Below are 14,910 nucleotides of genomic sequence, written 5' to 3'. Positions count from 1 at the left end.
AGTAGTAGTAGTAGTAGTAGTAGTAGTAGTAGTAGTAGTAGTAGTAGTAGTAGTAGTAGTAGTAGTAGTAGTAGTAGTAGTAGTAGTAGTAGTAGTAGTAGTAGTAGTAGTAGTAGTAGTAGTAGTAGTAGAATATCAACGCAATACAATGATTAATACTTTATGATTTTACTTTTTATCCATCGGCGATTATAGGTATTATTTTGTAGGGTCAAAGCTTTTGTCCCGTGATTGTTACGCACTCAGTCCATTTTGTTGAAACAGAAAAGACCATGAACATGATAAAAGTCACTGATGTGGATTTAACATACAAAAGCTATTTTTGACAAAAACCATTGGATATGATGACATCAGCCTATCTGCCCTTTCTCTCACCCCTCCATCCAATTCACATTACTTATAAATCAATAACTCGCTTTTTCGTCATAATTCAGATTATTTCATCATCTCCGATGGTTATTTTATTGATATCATTTCTCTCTTCGCCACTCAGTGAAAAGGGGAAAATTTTCTGCCCTCATGAATTTTTCATACGACATTATGGTCCAGTAATCAACAATTTTTCCCGAGGCTCACGTCACATCTGGCATTTTACAAAAGCATATTTTCTTCTCTCTATTCACGATAACATGATGTGACCTTCACATCGTTCGCAATCATGAATTAATATACTGAATTCAATGTCACAACACAATGAGATTAACCAAATATATACACTTACACTACGGATTGTCAAAGGAATTGCGTGTAAAAAAACAAATCATACTCCCAATTCCTATTCTTTTTCCATCGGATCATATTTAGTCGAATGCAAAATGTCCGAATAAAATTCATTATACACAGTGAACGATAGGTTAGAGTTTATCGGAGAAATATTTTGCTGATAACCTAATTGATTTCGAAGAGAACGTTTAATGAATATTAAAGATCTTCGTGGAAAAAAAACACATGGATGTGCTCACGAATTATTCCGCGAAATAGGTAAATGGAACTGATAGTAATTAGAAAATGGACACGGTGGAATTTAGTGAAAAAATAGAAAGTATTAAACTAACCCGCTCCCATTATACTGATCAAAGAAAATAGCTGACAAATGACATGTTGGAATGATCAGACGACTCCATATCATAACAATCAACAACAACAACAACTGGCAAGCAAAACAAGTGTTAAGTTGGCTGTCAAGGGGGGGGGGCGTACACCCCCCCCCCCTTGAGGGTCATCGGTTTAAATCGATTAGGTAACCTTTTTATTATTATTGAACGCATGGGCTGAAGTACTTCATTTTCATTCATTTTTAACAGCAAAGAAAGTGATCAATTTCGGTGATCAGATTAACGAAGGGAATTATTGCACTTTCATACTCACTTTGCAATAAAAAAAGACAATAATAATTCATGTTCGCTTGTTTGTTTGTATTTATTTCCATATAAAAAGATAAAATATATACATGATCAATTTAACATAACATACAGATGGAGGATGGCCCATTTCAGCGGTATCAATAAGATATCACTGTTCTTCCATGGGGTCCTTCGCTATTTAAAGGGATGGTCCAGACTGAAGATATTTACACTTAAAAAAATAGAGTAAATTTCAAAAAGCAAATTGGGGAAAATATGATCAAATCGGAAAACAAATAACAAAGTTATTGAATTTTAAATATATGCATAATTCCGGTGAAACATTTCTAGGCATGTCTTCATGAATATTCATTAGGTAGGCTGATGTCATATCCCTCACTTGTTCTTTTGTATTTTATTATATGAAATCAGGTTTATTCAAAAATTTTCTACCAAGAACTATAACAATTACATTTGTTAATTATTGCTGCAACTTATTTCATCATAATGGAGACACATCAAGTATGAACAAATTAAACAATTATGATTTCATGCAATAACATAAGAAAAGGGAATGTGGGGATGTGACATCATCAGCCTACTTAATGAATGATCATGTAAATGTGTTCACAAAATATTGCTAAACTTTAAAATTCAATTCAATCTTTGTTACTTGTTATCCGATTTTGTTAAAATTTTCAGCATTTTGCTCTGTCAATTTTACTATATTCTTTCAGATATAAATATTCTCAGCCTGGAGTATCCCTTTAACATATAGAGGGTCAAGCAAACCACTTGCACGCGAAGAAAAGAAGAAAAGAATAAGAATTTCGTAATAATATAGATAAAGGTTTTCTCCTCAATAGTTTTGGTCATCATTTTGGATACTTGGTATATCTTTTGTAATATGCTTTATTCTAAAGCCCCAGTCACATATAGAGCCCGGACCACCCCGGACCATCCCGGATCTGATCCGGGGTGGTCCGGGGAGAGATCCGTGTTGGCGCCTTGGGCATCCTTGGAGGTCCGGGGTGGTCCGTGTTGGTCCTTGAACGTCCGGGAGGCCAACACGGCAGTTTTTGACTGTCAAAAACATCCGGCGTCATCCGTGGACTGCCGGGTTGGCAAAGCCATCCGGGATGGTCCGTGTAGGTCCGTGTGGCTGCCGTGTAGGTCCGTGTAGCTGCCGTGTAGCTGCCGTGTAGGTCCGTGTGGCTGCCTGGAGTATCCTTGGCAGTCCGTGTTCTTTTTTCCCATCAAATCATTACAACGCTATTTACTTTATGAACTTTTCAGTAGTTGTTAAACAGTTGACACAAACATGCTTAATTTATTTAAATGGATGATTAAATGATTCAGGATATTTTCTTACGCTTTGGAGATTGGCCCCAACCTAATATTTGTAAACTTAGTGCATGTATGAATATTTTTTTTCTTTTTTTTCTAATATTTACCCCCAACTTTGTCTGTTATTATTATTTTACATTTCATTTTGTTATATTTTATATGTATATGTTATGTACCTGTTACATCGAAATTGTACTAATGTCATTAAGTTTTATACTACTGCCCTGCATCGACAGTTATGCGTCATGACCTGGGCCTATCTTAATTGTTATTATGTTTTCTATAGACTTTGTAAATTTCTTTCCTTTATTGTGATTTCAATGAAGTGATATCAAATCAAATCGAAATTACATTTGTCGTTCAAGATTTAACAACTACTGTTAAAACAGTAAACTGTGTTGTATAAAAAACAGCGTTTTTACTGGTTAAAGAAGTTTTGATATCTTTTTTAAACACAACATAATGTTGCGACAAGGATGAGAAAAACATGAACAAGTAGATAAATAAATAAATAAATATCAGCTCATTGTTATGAACAGATTTTCATTTGCGGTGCTGGTCAATATAGCTGCCGTGTTGGTCCTTGAGCTGACGTGTTGGTCCGTGTAGCTGACGTGTTGGTCCTTGTAGCTGACGTGTTGGTCCGTGTTGCTGACGTGTTGGTCCGTGTAGCTGACGTGTTGGTCCGTGTAGCTGACGTGTTGGTCCTTGTAGCTGACGTGTTGGTCCGTGTTGCTGACGTGTTGGTCCGTGTAGCTGACGTGTAGGTCCGTGTTGCTGACGTGTCGGTCCGTGTTGACGACATGCTCTGCCGGCATGGTCCGTGTAGATCCGTGTGAAGCTGCCGTGTTGATGCCGTGTTTACAGTCATCCGGGGCAAAACTATCCCGGACCTCCCCGGATCATGCCGGCATTGCCGTGTTGATCCGTGAGGATCCGTGTCTATATGTGACTGGGGACACGGATCCTCACGGATCAACACGGCAATGCCGGCATGATCCGGGGAGGTCCGGGATAGTTTTGCCCCGGATGACTGTAAACACGGCATCAACACGGCAGCTTCACACGGATCTACACGGACCATGCCGGCAGAGCACGTCGTCAACACGGACCAACACGTCAGCAACACGGACCAACACGTCAGCAACACGGACCATTACGTCGGCTACACGGACAAACACGTCAGCAACACGAACCAACACGCCAGTTCAAGGATCAACACACCAGCTCAAGGATCAACACGGCAGCTATATTGACCATCACGGCAAATTAAAATCTGCTCATAATAATGAGTTGATATTTATTTATTTATCTATTTATTTATTTATTTATTCATTTTTTCTCATCCTTGTCGCAACATTATATTATGATGTTTTAAAATAGAAATCAAAACTCAAAACTTCCTTAACCAGTGAAAACGCTGTTTTTTATACAACACAGTAACTGTTTTAACAGTAGTTGTTAAGTACTTCAAATCTTGAACGACAAATTTAATTTCGATTTGATTTGATATCACTTTATTGAAATAACAAAGGATAGAAATTTACAAAGTCAATAGAAAACATAATAAAAATTACGATAGGCCCAGGTCATGACACATAACTGTCGATGAAGGGCAGAAGTCCAAAACTCAATGTACAAAATCGATGTAACAGGTACATAAGTACATATAACATATTAATAATAATAATAATATTAGGCATTTATACAGCGCTATCTATCTAGAAATATTCTTTTCCGAGGCGCGTTGTTATTATTATTATTATTACCTCGGCTTTAGCTCGAGCTGCCTCTCAGCGCTCATGCATTCAAGGAATTAATCCTGCTGGGTACCCATTTACCTCACCTGGGTCGAGTGCAGCACATTGTGGATACATTTCTTGCTGAAGGAAATTACGCCATGGCTGGGATTCGAACCCACGACCTTCTGTTTCAAAGTCAGAAGACCAATCCACTAGGCCACAACGCTCCAAAAATATAAATTTTAAATTATTAAAAAAATAAAATGTGAAATAATAATAACAGACAAAGTTGGGGTAAATATTAGAAAAAAAGAGAAAAAGAATGATTCATACATGCACTAAGTTTATAAATATTAAGTTGGGGCCAATCTCCAAAGCGTAAGAAAATATCCTGAATCATTTAATCATAAATAAATTAAGCATGTTTGTGTCAACTTTTTAACAACTACCGAAAAGTTCATAAAGTAAATAATGTTGTAAAGATTTGATGGGAACAAAGAACACGGACTGCCAAGGATACTCCAGGCAGCCACACGGACCTCCACGGCAGCTACACGGTCATACAAGGCAGCCACACGGACCTACACGGCAGCCACACGGACCTACACGGACCATCCCGGACGGCTTTGCCAATCAGGCAGTCCACGGATGACGCCAGATGTTTTTGACAGTCAAATACTGCCGTGTTGGCCTCCCGGACGTTCAAGGACCAACACGGACTACCCCGGACCTCCAAGGATGCCCAAGGCGCCAACACGGATCTCTCCCCGGACCACCCCGGATCAGATCCGGGATGGTCCGGGGTGGTCCGGGGTCTATAGCCCCTTTTACACCTACACGGAAGCAACACGGATCATCCCGGATTTTCAATTCGGGGTCATCCGTGTACAGTCCGGGACTACCGTGTACACTCCGCCTACTCATCCGGCGCCATCCTTGATGTACCGGCATGTCCGGGAGAAAAAATGAACATGTTCAATCTTTCATCCCGGAGTACACGGAGTGATAATCATCCGTGTTCATCCTTGTAGCCTCCTTGTACATCCGTGTAGCTACCGAATGCATCCGGGAGGCTCCTTGTAAGAACCGGGTGATCCTTGTTGATACCGGCTTTATCCGGGGTCAAATGTTTGTATTGTTTGCGTACGTGAACAATAGTCCGTATTCATTACCAAGCACGAGCAGATGCTGCAAAAAGGGACGAAACTTCATTCTAGCAAGATGCCGGCGACAAGAAGTGGTAAGGTCCGTGTAAAGACCCAGTAACATCCGTGATTATTCGGGTATTCCGTGTTGGCTCCGGGAGCATATCAAACAGGATCCCTATTGCTACCTTGCCTATCCATGTAGACTCCGTACTTTTTCGTGTCATATCCGTGTTAATAACCATTTAACTCCGTACTCACTCCGGGAATGCTAGGAAAATATAAATTTGGCACCCGGATCATCACGGACTGAGATCCGTGATGATCCGTGTTGCATCCGTGAAGGTGTAAAAGGGGCTTATATGTGACTGGGGCTTAACTTGTTTTAAATGTGAAAGCGACCGTATGTGAGGATGGGGGTGTGTCAGTGTTCATGCCACGGCGGAGGGGGGGGGGGCGTCATCGTTTAACTTTGTAAAAAGGTCTGGTGCACCCCAACATCTACTCCATTTACATGAATAGATCGGAAAAAGGGCACAGAAACAAGTTATAAGCCCCAGTCACATATAAACACGGATCCTCACGGATCAACACGGCAATGCCGGCATGATCCGGGGAGGTCCGGGATAGTTTTGCCCCGGATGACTGTAAACACGGCATCAACACGGCAGCTTCACACGGATCTACACGGACCATGCCGGCAGAGCACGTCGTCAACACGGACCAACACGTCAGCAACACGGACCAACACGTCAGTAACACGGACCAACACGTCAGCAACACGGACCAACACGTCAGCTACAAGGACCAACACGGACCAACACGTCAGCTACACGGACCAACACGTCAGCTCAAGGACCAACACGGCAGCTATATTGACCAGCACGGCAAATTAAAATCTGTTATTTATCTATTTGTTCATTTTTTCTCATCCTTGTCGCAACATTATCATGTTGCGTTTAAAAAAGATATCAAAACTCCCTTAACCAGTAAAAACGCTGTTTTTTTTTATACAACACAGTTTACTGTTTTAACAATAGTTGTTAAGTACTTTAAATCTTTAACGACAAATGTAATTTCGATTTGATTTGATATCACTTCATTGAAATCACAATAAAGGAAAAAAAATCTTTACAAAGTCTATAGAAAACATAATAACAATTAAGATAGGGAGGTCATGACGCATAACTGTCGATGCAGGGCAGTAGTATAAAACTTAATGTACAATTTCGATGTAACAGGTACATAACATAATTATACATATAATTTTTTTTTTAATGAAATGTGAAATAATAATAACAGACAAAGTTGGGGGTAAATATTAGAAAAAAAGAGAAAAAAAGTATTCATACATGCACTAAGTTTACAAATATTAGGTTTGGGCCAATCTCCAAAGCTTAAGAAAATATCCTTAATCATTTAATCATCCATTTGAATAAATTAAGCACCCCGGATCAGATCCGAAATGGTCCGGGGTGGTCCGGGCTCTATATGTGACTGGGGCTGTACCACCTTAGGGTTGCTCAGGGGAGACGGATAGGCTATTTTGCTCGTTTTTCTTGCCTATTTTACGAGTTCGAAGAGAAGCTCGCGTATAGGGGAGGTGCTTTCTAACAGGTCCCAAAGAGTTCAAGGTGGTAAATGATTTCCTTCTCTCAATTATCCATCATAACTTTATTGTCATATTGTAGTGACATCTGTTATGGGAGTCGTTAAGAGACTCTCCGCATTGAACAAAAATCTTTTTGCGGCCTTGCGGTTGGGGCCCTGTGAAGTATTGAATTACTGGTTTGTCGAAGAATTCATGACATTCCACCGCGCTTTTTGTCAACCTTAAATGGAAAGATACCCTGATGCCATTCCCTTTTTTTATCAAAAACATAATTGTATAAGAATATATACATATATATATATATTTGCAAAGCAGGGGCCGCGGAACGTTGTGTTCAAAGTTGGGGGGGGGGGGGGGCTGACCATGCAAAACATCACAATCATGTGGCCATTTTTACGTTTTTGTACATGGTTTTGGAACCCCCCCCCCCCCCGCCCGCTTCCGCGGCCCTTGCAAAGGTTTGATGAAAATAACAGAATTATGGATTTATAATAGATTCATTTTGTGACGTCACAGGAGAGCAGTTCCTTCATAATCGTGTAATATAAATTAGAAAAAAAAACAACGATAAATATCGTCAGACTCATCATCTCATGCCTCCTTCTCAAAGTATTTTGATTTTATATTACATGCCGTATGGCGGAGCTGGTCTCATAATTGCTTCATTTTCATCAAACATTCACAAATTTGTTATCTTTTTTTTCTGTTTTAATTAAAACCATCTTATCTTCAGGGTTAACCTCACTTCGATACCTTAGTCACAATTGTTCTACGGCGGCCGTACGGCGAGACGAAAGCAGCCGTTTTAACATTGTTTGTACCAATTACATATAGGCGGTTTGAATTAAAATGAATAAAACGGCTGTTTTTCCGTAGAGCACATGTGACCAAGGTAAGATACTTCTAGAGTCAGATGCGTTCGGGGGTGATGAACTTTGAGATTTACCAAATGTCAATACCTGGTAGACCGCAATGAATACACGGAAAAGAGGACCAATGTCATTACAAATCTGGAATCCGTGACATAAATATTTAGATTTTTATAATTCCAAGAAACCGGGAAGAAATACCATTGCTAGATTCTGTCTAATGATTGATTGTCCCACTTTTTAACTGACTGTGACAGCAGTACAAGGCCCTATCACCCACATGTTATCACAATGATAAAATGAGAAAAGGGGGAGGAGAAAAGAGAGAAGATTAAATGAAAAGACAAAAGCGGTGCAGAAAGAGAAAGAGAGAGAGAGAGAGAGAGAGAGACAGCGAGTGGTGGGTAATAGATCGAGGAGTGTCCGTTTTGTTATCATTGGCACTGGCATCATGTGCTACCAACCACATCTCCCCCAATAAAAAAACTACATAAGTTATACTTGGATAAAATTCATATAAATCTTTGCAGTTTGCAACATCCTTATTTTCATTGAATTTTATTTAAATTTCTCTCTTTATACCTTGGTTAAGAATAAATCAAATTTAATGCATTGATATATATTCAAATCATAAAAAGGTAATTTATTAATCAAATAGCTCCACTTTTTTTCAACGTATTCAGAATTAATGTTATCACATTGATTTTCAAATGAGAATTAAATCAATTCATCATTTGCCTAAATAAACATACATGCATGTTCAAATGTAAGTGCTTCACTCAATCTGACATGAAATATTCAAATGAAAATTTTAAATAAATCATGATTCAAAATAGTAAGTTTAATAATAGTCAAATTATTTCCAAGTTTTTCCTACGAAATACAATTTATCCCTTTTGGGTATCTAAAGTAGTACAGCGCAATAATCGAATTCTGCTTGTGCTTATTGAGATGGGAAATCTAGAAGAAATCACACGCGCTTTTTCATGAGAATGTCGCATCTCATCTCGACGAAAGCTTGTCGCAGTTGAAGTGGACGTTGTACACCGATGCTGTACGCGTTTAGTAGACGGAGGTGGCATATTCTAAGTTGAACAAGGACCGTCTAACTTGTTCCGACATTGGTATCAGTATTCGGAACCCAGCTGCCTGACCGTGGTGTCTTCTCCTGGCTTGTGTTGCCCGGATTTAACTTCAATGTAAACCAAAAGTAAGAAGTTAGTTGCTGCATTTTCATCAGATATGCCTAACAGATTAATTAAGAAAAATAAAGTTAAAATAAAATGAAGACAAACCCACATGAATTAATGGTATAGGCTGTCCGTTATCTCTTTGGGAAAGAGTTGCCGCGTCTTTTCTTGGAAGCTCTCAGTTTTGTGGCTTGCACGCAATATTCAGATTGCAAAAAAAATGTCATCTACTTTGTAACAAACCCATCTGCTTGATGGAATAATAACGACGAAACTTGACGAATGGGGGTTAACATAGTTTCGCATTTTGCATGCATATACCTTTTTTAAGTAGGAATATCCTTTACCTTCAAGGTAAGTACGATTGAGCCAAGAAACAATAGGTTTCCCGCTGAATAGATTATTATTACTCCGATTCCTCAATCATCTAGAGTAACTTTCAAATGCAGAGGCGGTTGTACGTAATTAAAGACAAAAACTAAAAAAAATACATCTGTATTTCTGTCTACATTTCTGTTCCTGTTTTCTATTGGTGTACTCTTTTTCTGTCTGTAATGAATTGAAGTGATATTGTCCATATTTTCCACAATACTTCACTGTAAGCCTGTTATAGAGTCTGGCAATCCCGTGGTCAATTTAATTGTAGTATGATGTCAACTTAATGAGTATATGCCATTAAAGTAAAAAAAATGAGTTGGAGATCTAAACCATGGTCCTTGTTATACCAAAGTGTTATGATGACTAAATTTGAAGGGGGGGGGGGGGTCAATTCCAAGATTGGTACTCAGTAGTCGTTAATACCCATGCTGCCGATGATAGCCAATTCCCCTTGTATTGAAATCATCAATTTCTCAGCCCCCACTCATACACTGTAAAAATTCGAATGTTAAATCAACAGTTGAAAGGTTGGACGAGTGACAACCTTTTCCAAATGCTACATCCAACCTTGTATAAAGCTGAATCCAACATTTTAAGTGTTGGGTAGAACCATTCAAAGTGGTAAATGCAACATTTAGAAAATGTTCTCCTCCAACCTTTCAAATGTTAAAAATGTTAAGTTAACATTTCTTGTTATTTAGAGTGTACGGTCTGAAATATGATATATTTATTGAATATTATTACAAGTTTCAAAAGATCCAGACCCAAACAATAATCCATTCGTGTATTGATAATCAATGTTAGAATAAAAAATTATACCTGACTTTAATTTACGAATTTCAGCACCTATTAAAAGCTATATATATATACAAACACGCACACACAATGTATGGAGAGAGAGATAGAGAGGGGGAGGGTGAAAGATGTAGGTCACCTTCACGCACGGGGTTATTCGTTCTCATCATCTTTATTTTATCCATCGCTGTAACTGATTCACTCCAAACAATTTCGAAATACTTGAACTTCTCCTGAACTCGTCTACATTTCGGTCAAAGTCGGGCCAAACTGAAAGGAAGTTCTCAATTCTATTTTTCTGGGAATCGAGTTGAAAGTGATCTCGAAAAGATGAGATGCCTAAGCTTTTATGGTGAGGTTTTATGTGAATGAATCACCCAGACGTAGCTATCGGCTACAAGATCTTTTTTTTATTTGTTCTTTTTTTTACTATTGCAACGTCATGACTTTTTTCATAGGGAAATTACACTTCATGGTTTATAGAATTTTCCTTTGTTAAATTATTGAATTATATGTATGTATTCAATCGAAGAAAAGTGAATATTATTTTTATGTAGAAACGATTCGGAAAACAACTTGATTATAAAAAAAGAACCAAATGAAACTCTCAGTTTTTGCAGTAAAAAGAGATTTCGACGGTTCTGATAATAAGTCGGGAGAAAACCCCATTGATGACATTTAAATCATGAAAATATTCCACCTCCTTAACCTCAGACCACTCAATTAGTATCATGAAAATTCGATCTCAGCCTGTGAACGAGCCATTCAAAAATTTATACGACCTATTATATGATTATTGAATTATGAAAAGGTCCTATAAAGGCGGTTTTCCACTAGGGCGCGGACAGGAAGGGCTTCGGAGGTAACTTTTGTCATTTCGGCATGACTCCGAAACCAAAATTGTAAAAGATTATGCAAATGATCTTGTCCTAGGACACGCATATGACTGTCTGTGTATTGTCCTAGGACATTCCTGGGATTGTCGTAGGACAGGATTATCTGAATAGATTTTTCGGCGTTTGTCGCGGACAGCATGCAGATCGTATTAGGACAGAACCGGACACATTAAGATCAACGTCACGAGTGGTAAATCCAAGGACTAGGACAATCAGAATAACTTTTGGACAACCTGCGAATAATCCGAGAAAAGTTCATATATTTTTTTGATAAATTCAGGGGTACTATTTGGGTGTTTTTTTTTTAAACCTTGATTTTGCTATTAATTCCGGGATCAGGCGAAATTAAAGAAATCCGTCATGAAAATACGACATTTTTTACACTTTTTCAACTACAAAAGACTCTCATGATTTTCTTTCCTTTCAAATCGTATTGCATTCATGGTCTGAAATCCCAGGGGGACAGGGGACGTGTCCCCTCACTTTTTGGAAAGGGGGATTCGATATTGTGTCCCCCCTTCCAAAAAGTGAAGGGAGCAAATTAGAAAGAAAACAGGGGAAGAAAGGAAAAAAGGAAGGGAAGAAAGAAAGAAGAGGACAAAAATAGGAGAGATACGAGTGCATAGAATAAGATGAGGGGAAATCATTTAATGTCACAACATAAAATTTTCGCTCAGGCTTCGTGCTCGCATTGCCTATGAGATACATAACCACGTATAAGTTTTAAGTAAATATAGAAAACATTTCTCAGACATGGATCTTTTTTTTATTTACAAAAATTGATTTTTTTTTATATTTTTTCTGTAGAATGACAGTTTTATGATCTAAATATCAACAAATACAGCTCACGCTGCGCGCCAGCATTTCGGATTTGTCAAGTAACTATTCTCTTCGTGTATTCCATAAAGTAAACAAATATCCCTTTTCAGTGTGGTTTGATTGTGAATAGTATCCGCTAGCGCTGCGCGCTGGTATTCTGAATGGGGAGTCATGTATACCTATATCAATTCTAACAAATTATTCTTAATCCCTCTTTCATGACAGTTTATCAAAAGTTTCGGCTAGCAATTTGCGCTCGCATTTTTTTTTTAAAGAAAATAACCCATGCATCCTATTAATAATTACAAAATGTTCCGTTTTCTGGCTTTAATACCATTTTCGCGCGCTCATTAGGCATTGTTAGGCTTATTAGATTAATAAGATATGAATGTTTTCATGATTTCCTAATAATCATATTGTCCCTATTTTCATAATGGAATATCGACAGGTTTCATCTCGCGCTTGAAAAGACGTATGGGAAGATATTTATCACAGTCATGTGATGACAAAAAAAATCCTTAAAATGTCCCGGTCGCATGTCAAACCGTATGTATTAATAAAATATATCAACCTGCATGCGCTTCGCACTTGCATCATATTAAGAGCGATCCTTGAATGTTTGAGCGCCTAGGCAGCTCAGCTAAACCGGGGTAATAATAATAGCAGGGCTCGCTGGTAGAACAGTTTTCGAAACTGAAGTGGCTACCCTGGGTAAATTTACCTGTATTATTGTTAGCAATATTATCCATTTACACTTCAGAATCTTCCTACACAGTCCTCGAAAAAGCGCAATTAATTAAAGTCACATTTTTTTCAGATCGGAATGTGAAATATTTTCAGCTTGCGCTTCGCGTTCGCATTATTGGTATTATAATAAAAATGTAATTAGAATGTCCAGATTCTAGGTTTAAATCTAAACACGAGCTCGCATGATTATTGTGATACGAATCTTGTTCTAGCTTCTGATCAGAATATCATTTTTTTTCTGCTCGCGCTTTGCGCTCACATCATTAAAAAGGGAAGATATCCAATTACCCATCATTTTCCTGATTTACAAAACATGAGATGTAAATCTCAATTTTGTTTCTGCTCACACTTCGCGCTCGCATCAATTGTTTAGTCATATACCTTACCTGTTCATGATTTAAAAAGTGCTCAGAATTTCCAGTGTGTAGGTGGGAATGTCAAAAAATTTTCAGCTTGCGCTTCGCGCTAACATTCTTTGATGGTTGAAATATGTATATATCTTCTTTACTGTTACCTGCAATATTTTCGGTCAGGCCAGAGCGTATATAAAACAAAAATTCTGCTCGTGCTTTGTGCTCGAAGTAATTATTTCTTACATATCCATCTCCTTCAGGATCACAAACATTGCTCAAAATGTTGAATTTTCGGTAACACTTCGTAATTCCGAAGGTTATTTATTCCGAAGGTTCGTAATTCCGAAACACGTTAATTGTCTTTACTTCGATGTTCGTTAATCCGAAAACGTAAAAAGGGTTCGTTAATCCGAACATTTGTGGCGTTATTCCGAAGGTTCGACAATCCGAAAACGAAATAAGGTTCGATGTTCCGAAGGTTCTTTCATCCGAAAACGAAATAAGGTTCGTTAATCATTTCGTTTTCGGATTAACGAACCTTCGGAATTACGAACATCATTCCGTTTTCGGACTAACGAACCTTTGGAATAACGAACATCATTCCGTTTTCGGACTAACGAACCTTTGGAATAACGAACCTCCGGATATCCGAACCTTCGGAATAACGAAGCTTCAGAGAAACGAATGTATGCGAAATTTTGAGGACAAAATAGATGGAAAAAATCTCGAGCTTCGCGCTCGCATTTTTTGTTAATCAGAAACATGTCATGTCCAACAGCTTTTTTCACGAAGGCCTATTCGATTTTGTGAAAGAGCCATGGTGTAGTGGTTCTGACACTCGCCTTGCAACCAGAGGGTCATGTATTCGAATCCCACCGTGGTCTCTATAGCGTCTTTTGGCAAGATGTAATCCACACTTTGCCATTTTCAGGTGCTAAAATGGGTACCCGGCAGGATACGAAAGTTATTGTATATTTGAATCTGCCAGCGCCATTTTGAATCTACGATGAATATAAGAAATGCTTCTTAAGGAGTAGAAATTGTGCACTTTGATTGACTGAGTTTATTCTTCTTCATTTCAAACAAATTGACAAAGTAAGTAGAAGCAAAACAGAATATGAATAACAGACATGAAAAAGGGGAACTCACTGGAAAACATCGCTTGTTTATGTGAGTCCCCTGAAATAAATAATCGATTAAAATTTATCAAATACAATTACAAATTAAGAATGTTCAATATAATAATTGAAGAATACTAATGGGGACAAGCTTCGTAAGAAAAAAAAATTGGGGGTGATTCAGAACACCCGGCACCACCACTTCACAAGGCCATGTAAGTCGCCATATACGCTTGTTGGTTGAGGCTAATAGCATATTTGTTTTCTACATAACACGTCTGGAATATCAATTGTACTGCTGTAAGCAAAACTTTGAAAGTTCTGCGAGCGAACGAAGCGAACAATCATCTTTTAACATTGTAACACGAAACTAGGTCATTATGTATTCTAACAATTCGATTTAGAGAATTGTGTTTTTACATTTTTTTCACTCACCACCCCTATCTATAAGTTGATGAAACATAATACTAACAATGGTATGTCCGTTATGTCGCTGTGCTGTTAGAGACAGCAAACATTTCAATTGTTATAACTATATTTATGGTGGATTTGTCTA

This window comes from Lytechinus variegatus, chromosome 11, assembly GCF_018143015.1.
Source record: "Lytechinus variegatus isolate NC3 chromosome 11, Lvar_3.0, whole genome shotgun sequence".
Lineage (NCBI taxonomy): Eukaryota > Metazoa > Echinodermata > Echinoidea > Temnopleuroida > Toxopneustidae > Lytechinus > Lytechinus variegatus.
This window is presented reverse-complemented; position numbering follows the sequence as displayed.